Source organism: Pan troglodytes, chromosome 7, assembly GCF_028858775.2.
Source record: "Pan troglodytes isolate AG18354 chromosome 7, NHGRI_mPanTro3-v2.0_pri, whole genome shotgun sequence".
Taxonomy (NCBI): Eukaryota; Metazoa; Chordata; class Mammalia; order Primates; family Hominidae; genus Pan; species Pan troglodytes.
Genome location: NC_072405.2, coordinates 89,399,557 through 89,427,483, shown reverse-complemented (window position 1 = coordinate 89,427,483; position 27,927 = coordinate 89,399,557). Strand labels below are relative to the sequence as shown.

The 27,927-nt window shown below is 38.9% G+C and overlaps 1 protein-coding gene and 1 long non-coding RNA gene across 7 annotated transcripts in view; both read left to right on the top strand.

Moving 5' to 3' along the window:
* The window catches only part of ZNF704 (zinc finger protein 704), a 245,821-nt gene that overhangs the window by 91,642 nt on the left and 126,252 nt on the right, over positions 1-27,927 (top strand). The gene's annotated exons all lie outside the window — the stretch shown is intronic.
* LOC134810882 (uncharacterized) overlaps positions 1-27,927 on the top strand; it is a 65,482-nt gene extending 37,555 nt beyond the window's left edge. Inside the window, exon 2 of the long non-coding RNA XR_010159619.1 lies at positions 352-27,927. This is a non-coding gene — a long non-coding RNA (uncharacterized LOC134810882). The remainder of the gene's footprint in view (positions 1-351) is intronic.

Below are 27,927 nucleotides of genomic sequence, written 5' to 3'. Positions count from 1 at the left end.
AGGGAGGGATGAGTAGAGAGAACACAGGATTTTTAAGGCAGTGAAACTACCTTGTGTGATGCTATAATGGTGACTCTGCCTGTCATTAACCCTTAGAAGACACAATACCAAGAGTGACCCCTAGTGTAAACTGTGGTCTTTGGGTGATAATGTCTCAGTGTAGGTTCATCAGTTGTAACTGTGTTGATCGATGTCGGCAGTGGGAAAGGTTGTACAGGGTGAGGGAAGGGGGAAAATGGGAGCTTTCTGTACTTTCCTCTCAATTTTTCTGTGAACTTAAAACTGCTCTAAAAAAGTTTATTAATTCAAAAATGCCAATAAGAAATCTATGATGTCCTCTTCCCCCATTAGGCAAGCTGAATGGAAGTCATGTTATCCAAAAGCTACCCCAGTTGCTAGGAGAACATGGAGTCAGAACAAGAATGGACTTAAGTCAGTTGCTGGGCTTAATACCTAGGTGATGGGATTATCTGTGCAGCAAACCACCACAGCACACATTTACCCATGTAACAAACCACCACATCATGCACAGGTACCGCTGAACTTAAAAGTTGGGGGAAAAATAAAAAGAATGGACTAAAGTCACATAATTTAAATGTGTGATGGCTTCAAACTCCTACAGTTGAATGTTGTGGTCTTTCTTAGATGGACAGGCCTTCTCTTCTGGACAGGGCAGGCTAGGCAAGGCAAATGTTTGCTTCTGTCATCCCACTTTTGCTCCTGCTCCCTGTGGACATACACACCTCTGCTGAACACACATGTTCAGTCTGGTTATCTGGTTTCCAGGAGTGCAAATGTATAGACTTTATCCATTTATAGCCCTGACCCATTATGCTTTGATTTTGTAGTTTAACTTTCAAACCATGCCATTTCTGTGGTTTCCAAGTACAGTGCCCTTGAACAACACAGTTTTCAACAGCTCAGATCCACAAATATGTGGATTTTTTTCAATAAGTGCAGTCGGCACTCCATATGGGCGGGTTCCATGTCCACAACCAAACACCAATCAAAAATACAGTATTTTTGGGATGCAAAACCCACATAGAGGGCCGACAGGAGGATTTTATGAGGATTGGGTGGGAAGCGTCCTGGTGCCATTCACCTGCGAATACCAAGCAGCGACTGCACTTCCTCAAAAGCACTGCTGACAACCCCAGCTCCCTCAGATGTCCTTAATGAAACCCTTTTTTCAGGCTCTTTCTTACCCTGGTCATCCTCCTCTTCTGGTTACACTCCCATTACTAAATACCATTCCTACTATTGTATTTTAACGTTCCTTTTAAAATCTAGTGCCTAGAATAGCAGAAGGACTCTACATATCATATGATTATTTCAGAGTACAGTGGACTCTTGTATTCATCTGGACATCGTAATTGCATTAATGCAGCCAAAATTATATTAAGTACTTCAGCAGTCCCATCTCCCTAGCTGTTGTTGAGACTCTAGTTAAAAACATCCCTGAGGCCTTTTATCCTCTGAACTGCTGCATCACGCAGCTGCTTGTAAAGCCGTCTCTCCTCCAACTTGTGCTTTTATAATTGAATCTCTTTAAATGTAAATGCAGACAATTACATTTGTCCTAGTTAAATTTCATCTTGTTATTTCGAGCCCAGAGTTCCAGCTTGTTGAGATCTTATTGAATCTTGGTTCTGTCATGGATTTCTGTTATGCATACTTGCTTGTGTCTGCAACCCAGGTAGAGAGGCTTGAAAATAAATGTATCCCAGCTGTGCTAACTCAAAGCAAGAGGTACTGAGAGAAGACAGCAATGATGATTGCTCGGGGATGGGGAAGGCAACTGCCCATTCTCTAAGCAGTAATTTCCTAATATTTTTGGTGGCAGTTCACAGTTCAACATTATGAGATATAGCAAAAGCCATTTATTGCTAATTACATTTAACTGATGTCTATGAAGAACTATTCCTATACATTAGAGTGAATTTGAGACTATCTCCATCATTCTCCAGCCATTCTTCAGTGGGAGAAAAATGGTGGAATTAAACTAGTGGAAACAAGGCTTTCTCATCTAGTCCCAATCCAGTCGATAAGCTGGGTTTGCCAATCACTACTCCAGCACAATGGCCCTCAGTTTATTTTTAAGTCTATGGCATGCCTGAAGGACCATGTTCCCATGAGTGACACCCTTCTGTAAATGTGGTGGCACATTATGGGCTGCTGTTTTAGAAGAGACTGCCAACTTGCTGGGGATTATCCTGGTGTATTCCTTTCTCTCCTGCTGGTTCGTGACATGTCACTGGCTTGAAAATTCTCAGCCCTAACATTTAAAGCAGCGATTCGCAAAGTGCAGCACGTTTAAACTGAGGTTGGCAAACTGTGGCCCATAGACCAAATCTGGTTCACCACCTGTTTTTAGTACATCACTAAATGGTTGGGGGAAAATCAAAAGAAGAATAATATTTCATGACGTGAAAATTATATGAAATTCAAATTTCAGTATGCATAAATTAAATATTGAACACAGTCATGCTTATTTGTTTATGTATTGTCATTGGCTGCTTTTGCAAATAGTAGCAGAATTGAGTAGCTGTGACAGAGACTATATGACCCACAAAGCCTAAAATATTTACAGATACGGCCCTTTACAGAAAGCGTTTGCCCACTCTTGTGTTAATGGGATGGTTTAGAAACTGTGGATTTTTGAGCCCCACCTCAGACCAAATAAATCAGAATGTCTACAGATGGGGGTCCAAGAGTGTACATTTTAAGCAAGCTCTTGAAATTCACCCCTAGGCGAACAGTGAGACAAGACTAATGATCATGAGCTAAGGATATGGGAAAGGAAAAGATTCTGCCCTACTTTTTCTGCCGAACTTATTGTGTTTTAATCCAATGCTGTAATTTTTCTACAGACTGTATAAATTATGTGGATCAGTTTCTAAGCACTTCTCTCCAATTCAGCTCTCTTCTAAACTTTTCTATTTTGTGGAAAGAAGGTTGTATTAGTTTCTTAGGGCTGCTGTAACAGATTATGAACTGTGGGTTGACCTGACCAACAGAAGTTTGTTCCTTCACAGTTCTGGAGGCCAGAAGTCCAAAATCCAGCAGGGGTGTGCTCCCTCTTGGGGGTCTAGGGAAAGAACCCATTCTTTGCCTTTTTTAGCTTGTGGTGGCTGTCAGCGCTCTTGACTTGTTAGTACCTCACTGCAGTCTCTGCCCCAGTGATCGCACTGCCCCCTCCTCTTCTCTGTGTCTTCTCTTTCATCTGCCTCAAATCTTCCTCTGATTTTCTCTTATAAGGACATTTGTCATGGGACCCAGGGCTCACCCGGCTAATCCAAATGATCTCATCTCAAGATCCTTAATATAATTATATCAGCAAAGCTACAAAGACCTCTTTTCCAAATAAGGCCACATTCACAGGTTTTGGGGGTTAGGACAGGGACATCTTTTTGAGGCCACCATCCAACTCAATACACATGCCGCTGTTCTCCTCTTCCCCCAACAGCCAGTCAGTTTCCAAGTCTTGAAGATTCCATCCGCTTCTCAAATCCTACTTGCACCATTCTGATCTCTTTCTGCCATAGGAATCTCTTAGAAATTTCTGACGGTTTCCTACTCTTTGAAAAGTTCAGAACATACTTCTAAGCCTGACATTTAGGGCTCTCTGCAGTAATGTTGCCAGCGTATTTTCCATTTCTTTCTCTTTCTTCTTCCCTCCATGTACCTTGCCCTCCAGCCACACTGTGCCACTTGCCATTGCCCTCACTGCTCCTCCCCTCTCTCTCAACCCTCTCACACTGTTCCTTCTTCCTGGAACACTGGTTGTTCCTCCATCCTTATCACCATGACCCCTACCCATGTATCACCTAACACCCAGATATCTTTCAAAGTCCATCTGAGGTCCTACCTCCCCATGAGAGCTTTGCTGCTCCTTCCCACTAGGGATGAATCTCTGAGCCTTTGGCACCTCACATGGTATATTATTATTATTATTATTATATTAATATTATTATATTTAGCTATTTTGACTGCAAATGTAGGAAAATTAAAGGAAATTAAGAAAAGTAATTCTAAAGTTTAGTAAAGTGACAGCAAACAAGATCAACTTTTAAAAAAAACGGTTATCCTGTAGAGAGTGACTCTAGTTTATAACCAGTAAGAAAATACAATTTTAAAATGCTCAATAGTGAAATAGTGTAACTAAAATATTCTTAATGTGAAGTGTATTATTAGTATCTATATGAAGATGTTTTAAATTTTGAGAGACAAGTGAAGATGACTAAAAGAAATACATACTATTTTCCTTTAGATAATGTAAAGATGTCATTCTTTATACATTGATTTTAAGGTTTAGTGTCATTTTTATGGAATATTTTAAAATTTTATTTATATAATAGGGTACTGACCAAAATTCCAGTAAGATGAGCCTCATCTTCCAAGAGATAAGACTAGGGCATAAAAGGATTTCAAAACTTGTTAAGAATAACACACAAAAATTAGCTGGATGTAGTGGTGTGCTCCTGTGGTCCCAGCTACTCGGGAGGCTGAGGCAAGAGAATCACTTAAACCTGGGAGGCAGGGGTTGCAGTGAGCCAAGATCGTGCCACTGCACACCAGCCTGGGGGAGAATGATTACACAAATGAAGATAAGACACATCCAAATTTAAAAGGATTCTGTAAAACAACTGGCCTGGAATTTTTTTTAAATGTCATGTCATAAAAGATAAAAAGAGACAAATGGGAGAGGAAGGAGGAGGAGGAAAGAAGGAGAAAGAGAAAGGAAAGAATGAAGGAGAGGAAGGAAGGAAGAGGGGGAGGAAGGAAAGAAGAGGGGGAGGGAGGAAGGAAGACATATATTGAAAGATGTTAGAGATACATAACTAATGTAATGGGTGATCCTTTTTTTTTTAAATTTTATTTTCGGTTCAGGGGTACATGTGCAGATTTGTTATATAGGTAAACTTGTGTCACCAGGGTTTGTTGTACAGATTATTTTGTCACCTAGGTACTAAGCCTAGTACTCAATAGTTATCTTTTCTGCTCCTCTCCCTCCTTCCATGCTCCACCCTCAAGTAGGCCCGAGTGTCTGTCATTCCCTTCTTTGTGTTCATGAATTCTCATTGTTTAGCTCCCACTTGTAAGTGAGAAGATGCGGTATTTGGTTTTCTGTTCCTGCATTAGTTTGCTAAGGATGATGGCCCCCAGCTCCATCCATGATCCTGCAAAAGACATTATCTCATTCTTTTTTATGGCTGCATAGTATTCCGTGGTGGGTATGTACCACATTTTCTTTATACAGTCTACCGTTGGTGGGCATTTAGGTTGATTCCATGTCTTTGCTGTTATGAGTAGTATAGTAATGAACATTTGTGTGCATGTGTCTTTATGGTAGAATGATTTCTATTCCTCTGGGTATATACCCAGTAATGGGACTACTGGGTTGAATGGTAATTCTGTTTTTAGCTCTTTGAGGAATTGCCATTCTGCTTTCCACCATGGTTGAACTAATTTACACTCTCACCAACAATGTATTAAGTGTTCCCTTTTCTCTGCAACCCAACCAGCATCTGTTATTTTTTGACTTTCTAGTAATAGCCATTTTGAGTGGTGTGAGATGGTATCTCATTGTGGTTTTATTTGCATTTCTCTAATGATCAGTGACACTGAGCTTTTTTTTAATATGCTTATTGGCCATACGTATGTCTTCTTTAGAAAAGTGTCTGTTCATGTCCTTTGCCCACTTTTTAATGTTTTCTTTCAATTTGTTTAAGTTCGTTATAGATGCTGGATATTAGACTTTTATCAGATGTGTGGTTTGCAAATATTTTCTCAATGGGTGATTCTTGATCAGTTTTTTAAGCTTTGAAGTTAATTATGGGAATATTGAATTTCAATATTGAGTGTGTATTGGGTAATAGTATTGAATACAGTAATGGCGTTGTGGTTACAAAAAACGCCCTTGTTCTTAAGAGCGATATATTGAAATATTTAGGGGTGAGGTGTTATGATATTTGTGGGTTACTTTCTTTCTTCTTTTTTTTTTTTTGTTGAGTCACAGCCTCACTCTGTCGCCTAGGCTGGAGTGCAGTGGCGCGATCTCGGCTCAGTGCAACCTCTGCCTCCTGGGTTCAAGCAATTCTCCTGCCTCAGCCTCCCGCATAGCTGGGATTACAGGTGACCATCATTATGCCCAGCTAATTTTTGTATTTCTAGTAGAGACGGGATTTTGCCATGTTGGTCAGGCTGGTCTTGAACTCCTGACCTCAGACGATCTGCCTACCTCGGCCTCCCAAAGTACTGGGATTACAGGTGTGAGCTACCATGCCTGGCCCATGGGTTACTTTCATATGATTCAGGAAAAAAGTGTATATGCATGTGTTGTGTGTATATGAAGATACACAGAGAAAATAAAATGTGACAAACTGTTAGTAATTGGTGACTCAAGGTGAAGGATATATACAGATGTTCATTGTAGTATGATTTTAGCTTTTCTGTAGGTTTGACATTGTTCAAAAATAACAACAAGCAGGGGAGAGACTATTAAGGAAAACTCTTTAAAAATAGTACTGAAGGCTGTCAGCCCTGCCAGATTCACTATTCATTTAATAAGCAGATATTAACTTTATACTATTTCTGTGTTGCTACAATTATTAAAAACAGTAATGATACAAGGCTAAATAGGGATTAGTGGAGTGAAATAAACAGCCAAAGGACCTGGCATAACTAGCAATTTCTCACTTGATAATAGGGAAGGGCAGGAATATTAATGGAAATCATATTGAGATAAATTCTTAGCAATTAAAAAAAAATAACTTTGCCCTTCCTCTCCAAACACTGAACTGATTTATATTGGATAGAAAATTTTATAAATAAATAAATATAAAAAGAAGAAATGCAGAATTACAGTGAATGAGATCCTAAGCCTAGAATAAACTGAACAAATCACAAAGAAAACAATCAGCAGGGTGTGGTGGTGCACACCTATCATCCCAGCTACTCAGGAGGCTGAGGCAGAAGGATCACTTGAGTCCAGGAGTTCTGGGCTGTAGTGCGCTACGTCAGTTGGGTGTCCTCACTAAATTTGGCATCATTGTGATTACCTCCCGGGAGCCAGGGACCACCAGGTTGCATAAGGAGGGGTGAAATGGCACAAGTTGAAAATAGAGCAGGTCAGAGCTCCTGTGCTTATTAGTAATGGGATCACACCTGTGAATAGCCACTGCACTTCAGCCTGGGCAGCAAGCAAGACCCCTTCTCCTAAAAAATAATCAGAAAAAGAAAAGAATCAGAAATTTTAACTGTATAAAAATCATAACCTTATTACATTAACAAGTCTTTAAAGACTAATCTAGAAAACAATTTGCAGGTTTTTTATTATTATAAGAATTGATTCAAATTGATTAAACTCCCAAATCTCAAGGAATGAATGACTAAGGTCAATAACAGTTAATTCACCAAAGAAATCTAGTAAATAACTGCTAATTAAATCATTGCAAATTAAGTTATGAATATTTCAACTTAAAATTGCCTTTAAAAAATAACAGTAACTTGCTGGAGAGGGTGCAGACATGCTCCTATTTTCATGCATTGGTGGTGGTATTGCAAAGCTGTACAACTCTATTGGGAAAGAATTTAGCAGTTCTTATGAGAAGTCATAAAAATTACACCATTGATTCAGTAATTCTACTTCAGGGTCTCTTGCTTAAGTAAATAATCCAAAATAGTGATAGGGTGAAAACTATAGGCAAAACACTTGTCACTCTTATTATTTATAGAAGTGAAACACTGCAAGTGAGCTAAATATTTAGCAATAATGGATTACTTAGAGAATTAATTATGGTATAATGCCCAAAGGACTATCATGCAGCTATTAAAAATGATGGCTATGGAGATTGCATGGAAAAATTATTTTGAAGTGCGAAGTTTTTGAAAAATTGTGTGCATAAAAAAACGGTATAAATTTTAAAGCCCACTTTATGAGCTACTCTTTATCACTAGGATAAATATTCATTCTTCTTACCAACATTTTTACTTTCTTTGTAGTATATGTTTTTCCCTCTAAAGAAGATAAATAATTTAATGCAGTCTCCCATGTAAGGCAGTGTTTTATATTGGAGCACATTTTTATCACTTGCCATTTCACTCTGGAGTTGTCCATAAAGATAAGTATTCAAACAACTGTATTGTATTGTACTCGCAGTATAATTTTTGCATTTCTTCCACCCTATCACTTCTCCAACACCCTAAGTAAATTAAGAAGTAAACTAAAGAAAATATTTTCAGCAAATAGTTTATTTGGGATATTCAACTTAAATGATGATTACTGTTCTAAAACTTTTACCTACCTTAGGTTTGGCCTTATCTGAGTATATAGTCAGTACAGGTCTACAAGTCTGCTCCATACACACTGAAAAATAACTTGCTGAAGATTTCTTTATCATTTATTTTACCTTTAGGCACTTTGCATGGCTTCTCAGATGCCACGATTGTGAATATAGTAAGAATAGACCAATGGAATGACCAAACATTAGCATCCATGCTTTATCTAACTATAAGTGGAAATGTTTATATTCTAATTTTAAAACTATTGTATGTCAGGTAAATAGAGAAAGAAACAAAATTCACAAAACCCATAATCTTTCTTACAGGCCTTATCCACAAATTCCTTGCAGTTGATCTAGACTGAATTGTGTTTTTATAACCAAGATGTTTGATGTTCCTTAATTTTAGCAAGAATACCAACTACTTTGTTGGGATCCAGTGATTTTTGTTTTTAAATTCCTAAGATGATAGGATGGTTAATAAAAATAGCTGAGTAGGAGATTTCCACTTTTGGAAGCTCGAGTAGACATAGTTTTTTCTATTTCTTCCCCTAAGTCAAACTAAAAACTCTGGACATTATGTATTAAAAAATATAAAGATGAAAGGTAAAGAGAAGAAAACAGACTGGCTAGAAACCCCCGGGCCACAGCAGCAGCATAGCAGTAAGTTTCATGGGTTTTCATTTCGCTTCTTGTATCCCAGACTTGGAGCTGAAGAAGCTGGCAAATAGGAAATGTCAACAGCATAGACAAAGCTCCAATGGAGCCTGCTCTCTCTTAGTCAAAAGACCAAGACAGGAACATCCTAGCAAGACGGAAAACTTTTAGACAATCCTCTAGCCGAACACCACAGAAGAAAATGTGGACCCACCCTCACCCATGCCAGCAAAGGCCTCGTGGGGAACCCAGACATCTACCCTATGAAGCCCTAAGGAGGTGTGCTAATACTCCTGCTGGAGTGGTTTCAGAAAACGCCAAGAAAGGAGCTTAGATTTTTATCCCCCCTGGGCAGTAATTACCCCTTTCCCTTCATGGTGTGAGCAGAGACTGTGTGGGGAATCAGAACTCACCTCCACACACAGTAACGCAGTGCTGCACACCTCAGCTGTCAGCAGACCTGAGTAGAAAACCTAGACTTCTGTCCCCATCTTGCAGTAATAAGGCAGCACCCCACTCTTTCCTTTGCCAGAGGCATGGCAAAGAAAGCCAGTTAGAAAAAGAAGATTTAGGCTGGTTGTAGTGGCTCACACCTGTAATCCCAGCACTTTGGGAGGGCAAGACAGGAGGATTGCTTGAGCCCAGGAATTCAGGATCAGCCTGACCAACATAAGGAGACCCCATCTCTACCAAAACAAACAAACAAAAAAATAGCCAGGCATGGTGACATGTGCCTGTAGTCCCAGCTACTGGAGAGGCTGAGATGGGAGGATCACTTGATCCTGGGAGATCGAGAGATCAAGGCTGCAGTCAGCTATGATTGCACCACGGCACTCCAGCCTGGCAGTCGGCGCAACAGAGTGAGACCCTGTATCCAAAAAAAAAAAAAAAAAGAAGATTTAAATAACATTCAGAATCTCATCACATAATACAAAAATGTCCAGTTTTATTTAATTCAGAATAACTCATAATACAAAAAGCCAAGAAGATCTTAGACTGAATGAAAAAAGAAGGCAGTCAATATAGGCCAACACCAAAATGACAGCGGTGTTAGAATTATCTGACAAAGATTTTAAAGCAGTCATGATAAAAATGCTTCAATGAACAATTAGGAACATGGTTGAAACAAATGAAAAAATAGAAAGGCTCAGCAAAGAAATGTCTCTGCTGAGAAACTATGGAGGTGAAAAAAAATAGCAAAATATTTTTCATGTGCTGAAAGAAAAGAACTGTCAATCCAGCATTCATACCCAGAGAAAATATCCTTCAGTAATGAATCACAAATCAAGACATTCTCAGATGAAGGAAAACTAAGAGAATTTGTCACCATCAGACCTACCCTAAAATAATGGCTAAAAGGAGTTCTCTGGAATGTCAGAAAAGAGGAAAGAGCATGGTAGGCAAAAACATGTAAATATAACATTCTCCTCTTGAGTTTACTAAATTATGTTTGATGGTTGAAACAAAAACTATAGTAATGTCTGATGTAATTCTAAATGTGCATAGAGGAAATATTTAAAACAATTAAAAATGGGAGACTAAAGGGACATAAGATTTCTGTATTCCACTTCAACTGGTAAAGTGATGACACCAGTAGACTGTGACAAGTTATGTACATATAATGTAATATCTAAAGCGACCACTAAAGAAAGCTATACAAAGGGATACACTCAAAAACACTGTACATAAATAAAAGTAAGAGTCTCAAAAGTGTTTAATCCACAGGAAGGCAGGAAAAGAAAACAGAAATAAAAAACAGTGAAACAAACAGTCCATACCATGGGCCTTAATACCAACCTCAGAAGATTTAACAGAGTTAAAATCATATACAGTATGTTTTTTGACCACTATAAATGTAATCTAGAAATGAATAATAGAAAGGTAACAGGAAAATAACCAAACACTTGGAAATTAAATAACACACCTCTATATAACCCATGAATCAAAGAGGAACTCTCAAGAGAAATTTTAAAATGCATTATACTAAATGAAAATGAAAATGTAGCGTATCAAAATTTGTAGGACACAGCTAATGCAGTGATAATACATATATTAGAAAAGACCAAAAGTCTCAAATCAATAATCAAAGCTTTCACCTCGAGAACCCAAAGTAAAATAAATACAATAAAAGAAAAGCAAAATAAACACAAAGCAAACAAAGGAAAGAAATAATAAAGAGCATAAATGAAATTGAAAACAGAAAAACAGTGGAGAAAATTAATGAAACAGTGATCCCTGAGAGGATTTGGCTCTGTGTCCCCACCCAAATCTCATGCTGAATTGTATTCCCCAATGTTGAAGGTGGGGTGTGGTGGGAGGTGATTGGATCATGGGGGTGGTTTCTGATGGTTTAGCACCATCCCCCTAGTGCTGTTAGAGTTCTCACAAGATCTGATTGTTTAAAAGTGTGTAACACCTCTCCTCTCTCACTCTCTTCTTCCTGCTTCGGCCATGTAAGATGTGCCTGCTTCCCCTTCCCCTTTCGCCATGATTGTAAGTTTCCTGAGACCTCCCCAGCAATGCTTCCTGTAAGCCTGCAGAACCTTGAGCCAATTAAACCCCTTTTCTTTATAAATTACCCAGTCTCAGGTACTTCTTTATAGCAGTGCAAGAACAATCTAATACAATTTCGTTCTTTGAAAAGATTAATAAATCAACAAAGCAATTCTACACATCTCTTCCAAAAAATAAAAAGAGAACAGTTCCCAATTCATTTTATGAAACTAGTATTACCCTAATACCAAAACCAATGACAGTACAAAAAAAAATAAGAATACAGAGAAATATCCCTTATGGCTACAGATTCAAAAATTCTTAACATATTGGCAAATAGAATTCAGCAATATATAAAATTAATGGTACTCCATGACAAGTAGAGTTTATTCCAGGCTGACTCAGTATTTGAAGATCAATCATTGTAGCAAAAATCACTGGATTGACTGGAAGTCAATCAGTCGTGAGCCTATTAATCACCACATTAATAGGCTAAAGAAGAAACATCACATAATCATATCAATCACTGCAGAAAAGCATTTGACAAAATTCAACACCCATTCATGATAAAATGCTAAGAAAAATAGGAATAGAAGGAACTTCCTAAAGCTGATAAAGGGCAAATAATATTATACTTCATGGGGGAAAGCTGAATGCTTTTCCTATATGATTGGAAATGAGACAAAGATGTCTGGCCTCAATATTGTCATTCAACATATTGCTGGAAGTTTTAGCCAGTGCAATAAGTTAAGAAAATGAGCTGAAGACATACAGACTGGAAAGGAAAAAAACCAAAACTGTCCCTATTTGTAGATAAGATAATTGTTTAAGTAGAATATTCCAAGGAATTTATTTTTAAAAAGACTCCTAGAACTAATAAAAGAGTTAAGCAAGGTCAAAGGATACAAAATAAACACAAAAATCAGTTGTATTTCTGTATATTAGCAATGAACACATGACAACTGGTATTTAAAATACAGTATCATTTAAAATTTCTCAAAGGAAAAAAATATATACTTAATTGTAAATCTAATAAAACATGTACAGGACTTATATGCTAAAAACCGTAAAACTGATGAAAGAAATCAAAGATATAAATAAATGGAGAGACATACCATGTTTATGGATTGCAAGACTCAACATAGTAATAATAGTCAATTCTCTCAAAAATATATACAGGTTTAATGCAGTTCCTATCAAAATTCTAACAAGATATTTTGTAGATATAGAGAAGGTTATTCAAAAATTTATATGGAAAGTCAAAGAAAGTAAAACAGTTAAAACAATTTTGAAACAGAATAAAGTAGGAGGAATAAATTTCAAGACTTATATAGCTGCAGTAATCCAGACTGTGTGCTATTTGTGGAGAGATAGACACATAGATGAATGCAACAGAATAAAGAATTCAGAAACAGACACACAAATGAGCCTAACTGGTTTTTGACAAAAGTGTAAAAGAAACTCAGTGCAAGAAAGGTTATCTTTCACAACAAATGGTGGAGAAGCAATTGGATATCCATAGGGTAAAACAAACAACAACAAAAAACGAAACAAAACCCTGTTCTAAGTCTTATACCTTATACATAAATTAACTTGAAATGGATCATGAACTTAAATATAAAATGTATGACCGTAAAATTAAAAGAAACAGTAGGAGAAAATCTTTAGAATTCAGGGCTAGGCAAAAAAGTCTTAGAATTGACACTAAAGCCACACTCCCTAAAACAAAAAACTGTAAATTGCACTCTATCAAATAAAAACTTTTACTCTGCAGAAACTCTCTTAAGAGGATATAAAGACAAACTGCAGAGTGGGAAAAATATTTTCAAACCACATACCTAACAAAGGACTAGTATCTAGAATATATAAAGTTTTTCAAAACTCAACAGTAAAAAACAATCCTCTAGAAAATGGGCAAACAACATGAACAGAGAGTTCACCAAGGAGGACATATAGCAAATAAGCACACAGAACAAGCAATTAGCACACAAAAAGATGTTCAACATCATTAGCCATTAGGGAAATACAAATTAAAACCACAATGGGCTGTCACTACACATCTATTAAAACTATCAAGATAGAGAACAAATTAGTGGTTACCAGGAGTGAAGGAGGGATGGAGACAGAAGGTAAGTCGATTTGGCTATAATAGGACATCATGAGGAATCCTCATAATAGAAGTATTCTCTCTTGACTATATTAATGTCACTATCCTGGTTTTAATAGTGGACAGTGGTTTTACAAGAGGTTCCTGATATGATTTGGCTATGTCCCCACTGAAATTTCATCTTGAATTCCCACATGTTGTGGGAGGGACCTGGTGAGAGGTAATTGAATCATGGGGGCAGGTCTTTCCTGTGCTGTTCTCATGATGGTGAATACATCTCACAAGATCTGATGGTTTCATAAGGGGGAGTTTCCCTGCACAAGTTCTTTTCTCTTGTCTGCCACCATGTGAGGCATGCCTTTCACCTTCTGCCATGATTGTGAGGCCTCCCCAGCCACGTGAAACTGTAAATCCAATAAACCTCTTTCCTTTGTAAATTGCCCAGTCTTAGGTATGTCTTAGCAGCATGAAAATGGGCTAATACAGTAAATTGGTACCAGTAGAGTGGGGCACTGCTGAAAAGATACCTGAAAATGTGGAAGCAGCTTTGGACCCGGGTAACAGGCAGAGGTTGGAACAGTTTGGAAGGCTTGGAAGAAGACAGAAAATGTGGGAAAGTTTGGAACTTTCTAGACACTTGTTGAATGACTTTGACAAAAATGCTGATAGCGGTATGTACAACAAGGTCCAGGCTGAGATGGAGATGAGGAACTTGTTGGGAACTGGAGCAAAGGTCACTCTTGTTATGTTTTAGCAAAGAGACTGGTGGCATTTTGCCCCTGCCCTAGTGATTCCTGGAACTTTGAACTTGAGAGAGATGATTTAGGGTATCTGGAGGAAGAAATTTCTAAGCAGCAAAGCATTCAAGAACACGTGGAAGTGTAAGTCCAATAAACCTGTTTCTTTTGTAAATTGCCCAGTCTCAGGTATGTCTTTAGTCTTTTATCAGCAGTGTGAAAACAGACTAATACAGTTACCATTGGGAGAAACTGGGTGAATTATACATGGGAACTCTCTGTATTATTTTCTTACAACTTACTGTGAATCTACAATTATCTCAAAATAAAAAGTTTAATTTAATAATCGCTGAGTAAGTGGGCCTCTGCAGAATCACCAAATCAGGAGTTTCATCAATAAGTCTTAATTCTCTCCAGCAAGAACTAGTGCAGTTTTCCTAGGCTCCACTTCATTTGCTAATAGAGTTCTTTAGAATCTCTAAAGATTTGAACATCATCATGAACCATCTAACTCAGCTGGGAAAGAAAATCATATACCAGTATTTTTGTTGGTCCACACATTTTAGGAAACTAAAATGTATGCTGTTTAATGGCACAGACTGTGTAGATTGTGTACTCTTACGGCTTATCACAAGGTCTTAGCTTGTGATACGTTAGATTTCAGTAAATACATGTTAGATGGCTGGATGAATGGATGAAACTAGTGGTGTTCTAGTAAATATATGACAACTAGCTCTCCAGAAGAAGAAAGAAGTGCTCATTTGTATCATTTGCTGATTTCTCTGGTGTAAATACTCCTTTATGGCCAATTTCAGGCTACTAAAATGACATGTCTAAACATGGGGTTGGGAAGAGATGTATCCATTACCCTTCATAAGCTAGTATAAGCTGACTCCAGCACACCACTGGATGGAGTTGAGTTAGATAGCATGCGATGTTAACCACCTTTATTTTCTGATGCCAACCTTGTGTTAAAATTACAAAGAAAATCTGGGCTTTGAGTTACTGCCTAATCCCTTCTCATTAAAAGTGTGAGAGATCCATTGAGAATCAGTAGTTGTCTCAAAGCAAACCCATGGCCTTCACCTAGAGAAGAAAATTAAAAAGAATATGCCTTATTATTATTGAATACAAACCTTTTTGTGTTCATGTGGAGCACTGAGAAAGGCATGAATTACAGTAACTTGCCAGTGTCCAACTCATGGTGGAAGCAGGCTGATTTTTTTCCAGTTTAGCCTCTTAATTTCTTCTTGAGGGTGATTGGCTTATGGGAGATGTACTTACAAGGACATATCATATAAAGCTTTATTTTTTAAGGAGTCTGAAAGGAAAAAAAAACCTCATTAGTTTTGTACTGTAGTCTTGTTTCTTAGTATTAGAGAATCATTTCTGACATCTGATTAATCACACTTACTCCTGCTTGTTTTCAATCTTGTTGGATGTTTCCAAAAACTATCTCATAGACAGTATTTTCTCCTCACACTATCTTGCAGCTGCAATATAATCTACACTCAAAGCTTGTGTTGCAACATGCATGCCCTTGGGCCACAATCTCTGCTTGCTTTGGCATGGTTTTTTATTTATTCCAAAGACATCTATGCCTTTAGGTTGCTATAGAGATTTCAAGTGAACTAAACTGTCCAAGAAAACCTCAGGGAAGCCTGTTTAGTTTCTTCTAAAACTCAAGGCGATTAGTAGACCCAGATATTCTTAAAATGTATGCTGCAAGCGAAGGAACCTCTGCGAAAAGTGGGTTGATGACCTTAGTTATAGAGGGTTTCAAGGAGAAGGTAATTTTAATAGCAGCAAAAAAGCTGAGTAGAGGGAAGTGAATTTGTTTGTAAAGGTGCTTATAAGAGAACACCTGGGGTATTGATTAACATATTAACAACTGCCTCTTTGGAGTATTGGATTGTAGCTGCTTAGTATCAATAAGTTTACAAAAACTAGCCAAAGCATTATATAGTTCAGGGTTATTGCTTACACCAATTTCAGACATTAAGCATGAGTGAATGTTTTTCTTTCTGCTTTTCTGTTTCTATATTTTCTTCAACATGCACTATTTTATGATTAAAATTATATGTGAGTAGAAAATGAGGCAGTGTTATTGATTATATAGTAAATTTTGAATTATTCTTATTTGTTTAGCAACTATTATGCAGTCTAGAAGTGAAGAGGTTAAACTAAACCAGAGTGTAGAGGAGGGAACATGGAGTTCCTTATATTTTACATAATTTTAACACTGGTGGCCATGTGTTTCTCGGTGTCCTTAGAATTGAGAATGAACAATGAATACTTTAATGGGTGAAATCAAATAAACTGTTATTATAAGATATTTATTAATTAACCAAGTTAATTACAAGTCTTTGAAAGATGACAGATTTGTGAGGCATCTTTAGAACGAACGTCAAATTCTTTAAGCCTCCATTAATTCCTGGGACCTCAACGTAATGTTATATGATAGCACTCACTGGAATGGGTGTAGAAGGTCAAATTTTAGGAAATTTTGGCATGGACTTTTATTGTGGAAGGTAGCTTAACCTCTGTATGGTGTGGTTTCCTTATTTAAAACTAAGAGTCACGCCGGGTGCAGTGGCTCACGCCTATAATCCCAGCACTTTGGGAGGCTGAGGTGGGCGGATCACCTGAGGTCAGGAGTTCAAGACGAGCCTGGCCAATGTGTTGAAACCCCCTCTCTACTAAAAATACAAAAATTAGCCAAGCATGGTGGCGCATGCCTGTAATCCCAGCTACTCCGGAGGCTGAGGCAGGAGAATTGCTTGAATCCAGGAGGCAAAGGTTGCAATGAGCCGAGATTGTGCCACTGCACTCCAGCCTGGGTCATAGAGCGAGACTCAGTCACAAAAAATAAAAAATAAAAATAAGAGTCAGACTGGATAACGGTAATGTCCTTCTAACTTTAATATTCTGTGATACAGAAGTCAGCTAAGTGTGGTAGTAATTAATTAGTAATAGAAAATTTGTTTCTAAACAATATAAAGGATCCACATATTTCAAAATATCAGTAACATAGTTTAGGAAATTGTATTAACTAAAGTCTCTTTTAATTGGAGATAACTGAAGCTAAATTAAGCTTGCTTGGATCCCAAAGGGGGTTTATAGTAAGGCTTCTGTGACCCCAAGAAAGGACAGGGGTGCAGCTAGACACCAGGAAATAGCAGAAATGACTGGAAGGAACCAGATTGCCCCTTTCTGGGTGTTCGTATCATCATTCCCATCTGAAGAATGACTTCCTGCACACAGCAGGGAACCTGGCCATTGAGAGTTCATGTTTGACCCTTGCTGCTTTGGAACTCAAGGAATTTTATTACTCTCTTCTGCCCCACATTAAAAAAAATATTGGAGAAGGGTGCCTGTTGGCTGAGTTTGGATGAGGTGCCTACCCTTGGATCAGTTACTGTGAACAGGGAAGCGGGTCACATAAGATAAAGACCCACTAGAATAATATAACTGGTATTATTAATAGAAGAAGTAGCATATTCTAGAAGGAAAGAGTATATTTACCAAAACAAGAGAAGGAGTAGTAATTGGACAAGGAAATAGTAAAGTTCACTAAACTTTTTTTTAAATTGCTAAATGAAATCATCACTTACTGTTTCTTACATACACAGTAAACTACACTAATGAATTATTGCTTGGTAGATGTGGCCATAGTTGCACTAATGCATGCTGGAATTTACCTGGCTTTTAATGGATACTCGGTAAATGGTAGCTATTATTTTTATAATCTAGCCAAGAGATCGGTGTTGATCATAATTCTCATCTATAATTTTTATGATCTAATGAAGAGATAGGTGCTGCTCAAAATCTCAAAAGATGCAATCCCAAATGCCATAATTCTGAATGTCAAAATCCCAAAAGGTCAAAATCCCTAAACTGTAAAATCTCTAACATCTAAAAATCCCAAAAATCACAATTGCAAGAGATTAAAATCCCAAATGTTAAAATCCTGACATCTAAATTCTGGGGAAGAAAATAGTGTGAGTTTTCGGCTATATGCAGGATAGTTACATCATGTTGGTTACCTCATGTTGGGCTGAACTATTACCTTGTTATTGTCTTTATTTGGAAATTAACTATGGCATAAGGATGTGGGTTTGGGTGCCAAGTTGACAAGGAGTGGACTTGTGGACTGAATTTTAGGCATCAATTTGCTAAATTAAGGAATACATGGAAACCTGTTAAAGCATGATTTGGGGTGTGTATGTGAGGGTATTTCCATAGGAGATTAGTGTGAGTGAGTTGGAGTGGACCAGGTGGGGAGGATCTGCCCTCAATGCTGGCAGGCACCATCCAGTTGGTTGGGGGCCTGGAGAGAACAAATACAGAAGGCTTCTCTCTTTGAGAGCTGGGGCAGACTTTTCTCCTGTTGTCATGGACACCAGAACGTTAGGCTCACCAGCCTTTGGACCCCAGGGCTTTCACCAGTGGCCCCCCGCAAGGCCTGAGGGTTTTGACTTAAAACTGAGAGTTATACCATTAGCTTCCCTGGTTCTGAGACCTTTGGACTTGGGACTGAACCAGGCTATCAGCACCCCAAGAGTCTCCAGTTTGCAGACAGCCTGTCATGGGACTTCTCAACCACCATAATCCTATGGGCCAATTCCCCTAATAAATATCTTCTCATATGCATGTGCTATTGGTTCCGCCTCCCTGGAGAACCCTGACTGATACAGATTTGGTATGGAGAAGCTGAATATCATTCCTTCTTACTGTATTTCTTATAACAAAATGTAAGAGATATATGAAATTATTCTCTTGAATAAAAGTCTGTGATAAGCGTACGAGGCTCTCTTAATGGTGAAAGATAAAAGTTTAAAAGCTAATTATTATTGGTGCTGCAAAAGCAGAAAATCACTTAATTACAATGGCCAAGCAATAACCAAACTTTCAGTTGGACAGCATATACATAGAAAATTTGCAGACCACAACCACTCTCCAAATGTAAATGCAGTGAGTTTTGAAGATCATGGAAGAAGTGAAAACACAAGTGAAAAACACAAAAAATCTCCCCTGCTATAATAAGGTCTAGTTCTCTGTCCCCATCCAAATCTCATCTCAAATTGTAATCCCCATGTGTCGAGGGAGGGACGTGATTGGATGATGGGGCAGTTTCCCCCATGTATTCTTGTGATAGTGAGTTCTCATGAGATCTGATGGTTTTATAAGCATCTGGGATTTCCCCTGCTGGCACTTCTCTCTCTTGCCGTCATGCAAAGAAGGTCCTTGCTTCCCCTTCATCTTCCACCATGACTCTAAGTTTCCTGAGACCTCCTCAGCCATGTGGAACTGTAGATCTTTCCTTTATAAATTACCCAGTCTCCGTTATTTCTTTATAGTGGTGTGAAAACTGCTGATTCTTTATAGCAATGTATTTACCAATACAATAAATTGGTACCACAGAGAGTAGGGTACTGCCACTACCCAAAAATGTAGAAGCAACTTTGGAACTGGGTAACAGGCAGAGGTTGGAACAGTTTGGAATGCTCAGAAGAAGACAGGAAAATGTGGGAAGGTTTGGCACTTGCTAGAGATTTGTTGAATGGTTTTGAGCAAAATGCTGATACTGATGTGGACAATGAAGTCCAGGCTGAGGTGATCTCAGATGGAGATGAGGAACTTACTGGGAACTGGAGCAAAGGTCACTCTTGCTGTGCTTTAACAAAAATACTGGCAGCATTTTGCCCCTGTCCTAGAGACCTGTGTAACTTTGAACTTGAGAGAGATGATTTAGGGTATCTGGTGGAAGAAATTTCTGAGCAGCAAAGCATTCAAGAGGTGACAGATCATAAAAGTTTGGAAAATGTGCAGCCTGACAATGTGATAGAAAAGAAAAACCTATTTTCTGGGGAGAAATTCAAGCCTGCTGTAGAAATTTACATAGGTAATGAGGAGCCGAATGTTAATAGCCATGAAATGGGGAAAATGTCTCCAGGACATGTCAGAGACCTTCACGGGAGCCCCTCCCATCACAGGCCCAGAGGCCTAGGAGGGAAAATGGTTTTCTGAGCCAGGTCCAGGACCCCCTGCTGTGTGCAGCCTAGGCACTTGGTGCCCTGTGTCCCAGTTGCTCTAGTTATGGCTAAAAAGGGCCAAGGTACACCACAGGCCATGGTTTCAGAGGGTGCAAGCCCCAAGCCTTGGCAGCTTCCATGTGGTGTTGAGCCTGCAGGTGCACAGAAGTCAAGAATTGAGGTTTGAGAACCTCCACCTAGATTTCAGAGAATGTATGAAAACACCTGGATGTATGGAATGTATGGAAATGCTTGCTGCAGGGGTGGGACCCTCATGGAGAACCTCTGCTAGGGCAGTGTGGAAGGGAAATGTGGGGTTGGAGCCCCCACCAGAGTCCCCACTGGGACACTGCCAAGTGGAGCTGTGAGAAGAGAGCCACTGTCCTCCAGACCCCAGAATGGTAGATCCACCAACAGCTGGCACCGTGCACCTAGAAAAGCTGCAGACACTCAATGCCAGCCCATGAAAGCAACCAGGAGGAAGGTTGTACCCTGCAAAGCCACAGGGGCAGAGCTGCCTAAAACCATGGCAACCCACCTCTTGCATCAGCATGCGCTGGATATGAGATATGGAGTCAAAAGAGGTTATTTAGGAGCTTTAAGATTTAATAACTGCCCCACTGGATTTTGGACTTACATGGGGCCTATAGCCCCTTTGTTTTGGCCAGCTTCTCCCATTTGGAATGGGAGCATTTATCCAATCTGTACCCTCATTGTACCTTGCAAGGAACTAACTTGCTTTTGATAGGCTGATAGGTGGAAAGGACTTGCCTTGTCTTAGATGAGACTTTGGACTTCGACATTGAGTTAATGCTTGAATGACTTAAGACTTTGGAGGACTGTTGGGAAGGCATGATTGGTTTGGAAATGAATAAAGGATGTGAGATTTGAGAGAGGCCAGGGCAGAATAATATGGTTTGGCTATGTCCCTACCCAAATCTCATCTTGAATTATAATCCCCACATGTTGAGGTAGGGACCTGTAATCCCCACATGTCAAGGGAGGGAGGTGATTAGATAATGGGACCAGTTTCCCCCATGCTGTTCTCATGACAGTGAGTGGGTTCTTATGAGATCTGATGGTTTTATAAGCGTCTGGCATTTCCTCTGCTTGCACTTCAGTCTCCTGCCACCATGTGAAGAAGGTCCTTACTTCCCCTTCACCTTTCACCATGATTGTAAGTTTGCTGAGGCCTCCCCAGTCATGTGGAACTGTGAGTTAATTAAACCTCTTTCCTTTATAAATTACCTAGTCTCAGATATTTCTTTGTAACAGTATGAAAATGAAGTAATACACCTGCCAAACTATTCAGTCACTTATGACTTCTGCCCCTTCACACATAGTGTCAATTTGCTATGTGATGTATTTCATTTTCACATCATGTCCAATACTGGAGGTATAAATTGTGTCAAGATTTTTAGAGACATCTAATTCATTTTATGCTTTTTTTTGGCCAATTTGACTTCACAAAAGTGCATTATCACAACGTTGGGTGTAAGCATTGTGCGCATATGTAGAAATATTGAAACTTCCTCAGTAAATGAAGATGTCCTTTTGTACACCTGCATTTGTTAAAGATAAAATTTCTTTAGATCTTGGTTCTTTGGGCAACTGCATATATGGTGGTGACCCATTGAAGTTTATTAACAGATCTCATCAAAAGACTTAGGTTATCTATCAAGGTATTTCAGATGCCACAGTTATAAAGCTGGGTGTACACAATTACCAACCACAGTGACTTTGTTTATACATTTTGCCTTTTGACCTATTTATGAATATGATTTGTCTTCTCATAACTTTTACACCCATGTGACCATTGTTAGTATACCTGAGTGTTTATGCTTACAAATATCTGCATATTAGTTCTTGCCTATTTTATTGTATAAAGTGGCCTACAACATATTTTATCATGTTTTTAGGTGTTTCTCAAATCTCCTTTTCAAAAATGTAAATAAATGTCTCGAGGAATTTTTATTAAGTTATTTTTTCAGAAGTATATTTTCAAGATTCCGATCTCTCAGGATTGTGATTTCCAGGATTTTAGACGTTAGGGATTATGATTTTTTGGGATTTCAGTGTTCAGGATTATAGTGTTTAGGATTGTGTCTTTCAGGATTATGGCCCAAATCCCCAAAAAGGTTAAATTTATAGTTAGAATTTTTAGTGCCAGTTATTTGAGAGCACCACAAATGTCTGTGACACAAAGAAATTTACCTTTTAACCAATTGTACTAGTTCTTTCCTGCTCTATAACAAAATAGCTGAGACTGGGGTAAGTTGTAAGAACAGAAACTTATTTCTCACAGTTCTGAAGGCTGAGAAGTCTAAGATCAAGGTGTCGGTGTTTGGTATCTGGTGAAGCTGCTCTCTGCTTCCATAATAGCACCTTCTTGCTGTGTCCTCATGTAGTGGAAGAGTGGAAGGGCAAGAGGGCCTCCGTAATTCCTTGCAGCCCTTTTATAAGGGTACTGGTACAGTTTGGATCTGTGTCTCCACCCAAATCTCATGTTGAATTGTAGTCCCCAGTGTTGGAGGTGGGGCCTGGTGGGAGGTGACTGGATCATGGGGGTGGATTTTTCATGAATGGTTTAGCACCATCTCCCTTGGTGCTGTCCTCATGATAGTGAATGAGTTCTTGTGAGATCTGGTGATTTGAAAGTGTGCAGCAGTTCCCTGCTCGCTTTCTTGCTTCTGCTCTGGCCATGTGACATGCCTGCTTCCACTTCACCTTCTGCCATGATTATAAGTTTCCTCTGCAGAAACCAAGCAGATGCCAGCATCATGTTTCCTGTACAGCCTGCAGGACCTACGACTCTTTTCTTTATAAATGAAACCTCTTTTCTTTACAAATTACCCAGACTCAGGTTTTGTTTTTTGGTTTGTTTTTTTTTTTTGAGATGGAGTCTCGCTCTGTCACCAGGCTGGAGTACAGTGACACAATCTCGGCTCACTGCAACCTCTGCCTCCTGGGTTCAAGCAATTCTCCTGCCTCAGCCTCCTGAGTAGCTGGGACTACAGGCGTATACCACCACACCCAGCCAATTTTTGTATTTTTAGTAGAAACGGGGTTTCACCATGTTGGCCAGGATGGTCTCGATCTCTTGACCTCGTGATCCACCTGCCTCAGCCTCCCAAAGTGTTGGGATTACAGGCGTGAGCCACCGTGCCCGGCCAAGTATTTCTTTATAGCAATGCAAGAACAGACTAATACAGGTGCTTATCCCATCCATGAGAATTCAGCCTCGTTAATCAAAATATCACACTGGATCTTAGGTTCCAATCTGTGAATTTTGGAGACACCTGTACATTCAAAACATAGTACCAAGTGTATTATTTATTACTGGATAACAAATTTCCACAAATTTAGCAGCTTAAAACAATACAAACTTACTCTCTCATAGTTTCTGTGGGTCAGGAATTGGGGCACAGCTTAGCTGGGTCAACTGCTCATCAGGGTCTTTCTCATGGGCCTAAAGTTAAAGTGGCAGCCAGGGCTGGATGCAATGGTTCATGCCTATAATCTCAGCACTTTGGGAGGCTGGGGCAAGAGGATCACTTGAAGCCAGGCATTCAAGACAGCCTGAGTAACATAGTAAGATCCCCGTCTCTACAAAATGTATTTTTTTAATTAGCTGGGTGTGGTGGTATGCATCTGTGGTCAGCTACTTGGGAGGCTAAGATGGGAGGACTGATGGAAACCAGGAGGTTGAGGCTGCAGTAAGCCATGATCAGACCACTGCACTCCAGTCTGGGAAACAGAGCAAGATCCTGTCCCAAAAATAAAATACAGTGTCAGCCAGGGCTGGAGTATCATCTGGAAGCTCAAGTGGAGAGGGATCCTCTCCCAAGCTCACTTATGTGGTTGTTGGCAGGATCCACTTCCTTTTGGGTTGTTGGTCTGAGGGCCTTAATTCCTAGCTGCTATTGACTAGAGTTAGACCTCTCCTCAGTCTCTTGTTATGTGGGCCTCCCCACCATGACAACTTCATCAGAGCCAGCAAGGTGGAACCCCAGTCTGTGTAGCCTAATTAAGAAGGTGACACATCGTCACCTTTGCCATATTCTCTTGGTTACAAACAAGTCGCAGGTCCTGCCACACTAGTAAAGAGGGTATTAAAAAGGGTGTGAACAGGAGGAGGTGAGATCATTGGGGGGCATCTTAAAGTCTGTTTGCCACACCAAAATGTTGATTTAAATATTACTCACCCAGTCCAAAGCTTGTATGCAGGTGTGAGATATTTTGCTAGTGAAAAAAAAAAAAAAAAAAAAAAAAGGCCCTGGGAAAAAAAGCCCAGGCTTAACTATAATGTTACTCTAGGGTCCATCAAAAGTCTACAAAGCTGAACATTCTAGTTAACTGCTCAGGTGCCCACAGTCCCTAATCAGTCACATTAAAAGCTGTTGTGCTCATGTTTCTACTCCTTGCATTCCTAGTATAGTGACTTATTCATGATAGATACTAAGTGCTGAATGGATGAATGTTTTTTAAATCTAGTGTTTCTATGTGGTGGGAAGCAGTATAGTGTACCAGTTCAGAGCATGAACTTTGGAGTCAGAAAAACCTGGGATCACATGCTTCCTTTGCCACTTACTTGCTATATAACCTTTGGCAAGTTACTCAAATTCTCTAAGGCTCAGTTTCTTTCTCTGTAAAATGGGGATAATACTACCATATTTTATTACATCTAAGGCACTATGTGTTTTAAGATACAGCATTATTTTCTGTGTAATTCATAAAGAAAAATAATGCTGCCAATTAAACTGTGATATAACTTGATTGATTATAAATGCACCTGATTTCAAACATATTAAAATATGAAAAAAGTGTATGCTTTAGAATTGATAAAATGCAAGGATGCCTACCTTATGTGGTTTTGATAAAGTTTAAATGAGATAGCACACGTAAGACAGTATATGTAGCTTCCATATAGTAAGAGCCTAATAAGTATTAGCTATTTTATTATTAGTGATTATGGTCCTCTTCTTGCAAACTCTTAAAATGAGTCAGTATATTTTGCTTTCTTTTCTAATATTTGAAACTGAGTTATAGAACAGATCTACAAAACCATTGTTGGTTTTTTTCAAAGAAGGAGGGAGGTATTAACAAAATGGCTGTCTCAGACCAGATGATATATAATGACCTGTAGTTCTGTGCAAAATGCTTAATAAGGGTGACACTTGACAAAGGCCTTTTTGTGGAAAGTGTGCTTCCCACACTTCATCAGTCTCTTAAGTGAAGGTAGAATAAAGGCCCAAATTATGCTTAGTAATTCAACAGGTTGAGAGCCAGCTTTTAATGCACCTCTGCTCCGCTTGCCGGTTCCTGTGATAACTGATAATTTGGTGACTAGCTGAGCCATTGCTCCACAGTGAACTGAAGGAAGCCCTTTATACTTGAGACTGGAAATACTTCCGATGACAATGAAGATGTATTTGAAGCAATGTGATATTGATACAAATTGCTCCAAAGGCACAGCTATAATACAACACCATAGTAGGCCAAAGTCTGGACAATGAGTGTATCTGTTAAATTGGCCATAGGTATAAGAAAGAAAGCCCAGTGCCCTTCAATTACAGTCATTGGTCACTTTACTATGGGGATAGGCATTCTGAGAAATGCATCATTAGGCAATTTTGTCATTGTGCAAACATCATAGAACACTTAACACAAACCTTGATGGTAGAGCCTACTATACACCTAGGCTATATGGTCTAGCCTGTTGCTCCCAGGCTACAAACTTGTACAGCATGTTATTGTACGGAATACTGCAGGCAATTGTAACACAATGGTATTTGTGTATTTAAATCTATCTAAACATTAAAAAGGTACGGTAAAAATATAAAGGATTAAAAATGTTATACCTGTGTAGGGCATTTACCATGAGTGGAGCTTGCAGGACCGGGGGCTGTGCTGGGTGAGTCAGTGAGTGAGTGGTGAGTGAAGTGAAGGGCTAGGACCTTATTGTCCACTACTGGAGACTCTATAAACACTGTACACTTAGGCTACACCAAATTTATTTTTTAAAATTTCTTCAGCAATATATTAACCTTAGCTTACTGTGACTTTTTTAGTTTATAAACATTTAAGGTTTTTTTTTAACTTTTTGACTCTTTTAATAACACTTAGCTTAAAACACAGATACATTATATAGCTATACAAAATATTTTCTTTACATTCTTATTCTATAAGCTTCCATTTTTAAAATTTTTAATTTTTTACATTTTAAACCTTTTTGCTGAAAACTAAGACATAAATACACACATTAGCCTGGGCCTATACAAGGTCAGGATTATCAATATCACTGTCTTCCACCTCCACATCTTGTTCTACTGGAAGGTGTTCAGGGGCAATAACATGCATGGAGCTGTCATCTCCTATGATAGCAATGCCTTCTTCTGAAATACCTCTAAAGGACCTGCCTCAGGCTGTTTTATGGTTAACTTTTATTTTTACCTAAGTAGAAGGACTGTACTCTGAAACAACAATAAAAAGTACAGTATGGTAAGTACTAGTCAATAGGAATTTTTCAGCTCTATTATAATCTTACAAGACCACCATGGTACATGACTGCATATGGAAGGACAGCTGGCCACTTATGTGTCTCCTTGGCCACCTTGAGAGACTTCATAATACTTGCCCCTTTGCACACTCTTCTTGCTGCCTAATTGCCCGTGTGCCTAGCTGGACTGTAAGCTCGCAGAGGGCAGTGACTGTGTGTCCTGCTCGCCATTTTTTCTGCAGTTAACTAGCACTCAGAAGGTTAAATCATCACTTGGTGAATGCATGAACACTGTTTAACCTCAGGTAAAGAAGTGAATTACATATGATGATGCCAGACTTTATCAAAATTCAAATAATAATCATTTTTTATTCAGTACATATTCACCAAAATTATGCATTGTGGTCTACCATTAATAAGACATGTTCTTTAGGTTGTTAAACCAAGTGAGTTTCTGAAAAATAGGTATTGTGACAACTAGAAGTGCATATACAGAAATTGTTCCAAACAACCTGTTCCTCAGTTTTACACCATATTATGGGGCAGTATATGAACCTCTTCATTTTCAAACACATAAACACAGTGGGTCCCTTAAGCTTATAGTCTCAACTACCTAGTCCGTAAAATGGAAATGATAACAATACCTCCTCATGGGGTTGATGTGAAGATAAGATGAAATTGTATCTTTTAAATAATAATATCCCTGGTACATAATCAGTAATGAATGAGTAGTAAATAACAATATCATTGTTTCCATTGTAGTGGAAACTTGTGTGTTCACAGATCTGGGTGCCAGGAAACTTTGGTTGTTCTTAGAGGGAGTGAGATACTGCTCTTGGATATTTCTCTCTTGATATCTAAAAGACTTGGGTTTCTGGTGCAGCGACATGTGTTCTTTGATGGGCTCTGATGATACTATAGCTCTTCAGCTACATTTTTTTTTTTTTTTGAGACGAGGTCTCCCTCTGTTACACAGGCTGGAGTGCAGTGGCGTGATCACTTCTCACTGCAGCCTTGCTCTCCCAGGCTAAAGCCATCCTTCCTTCTCAGCCTCCCACGTAGCTGGGACTGCAGATGTGTACCAGCACACTCAGCTGATTTATTGATTTTTTTTTTT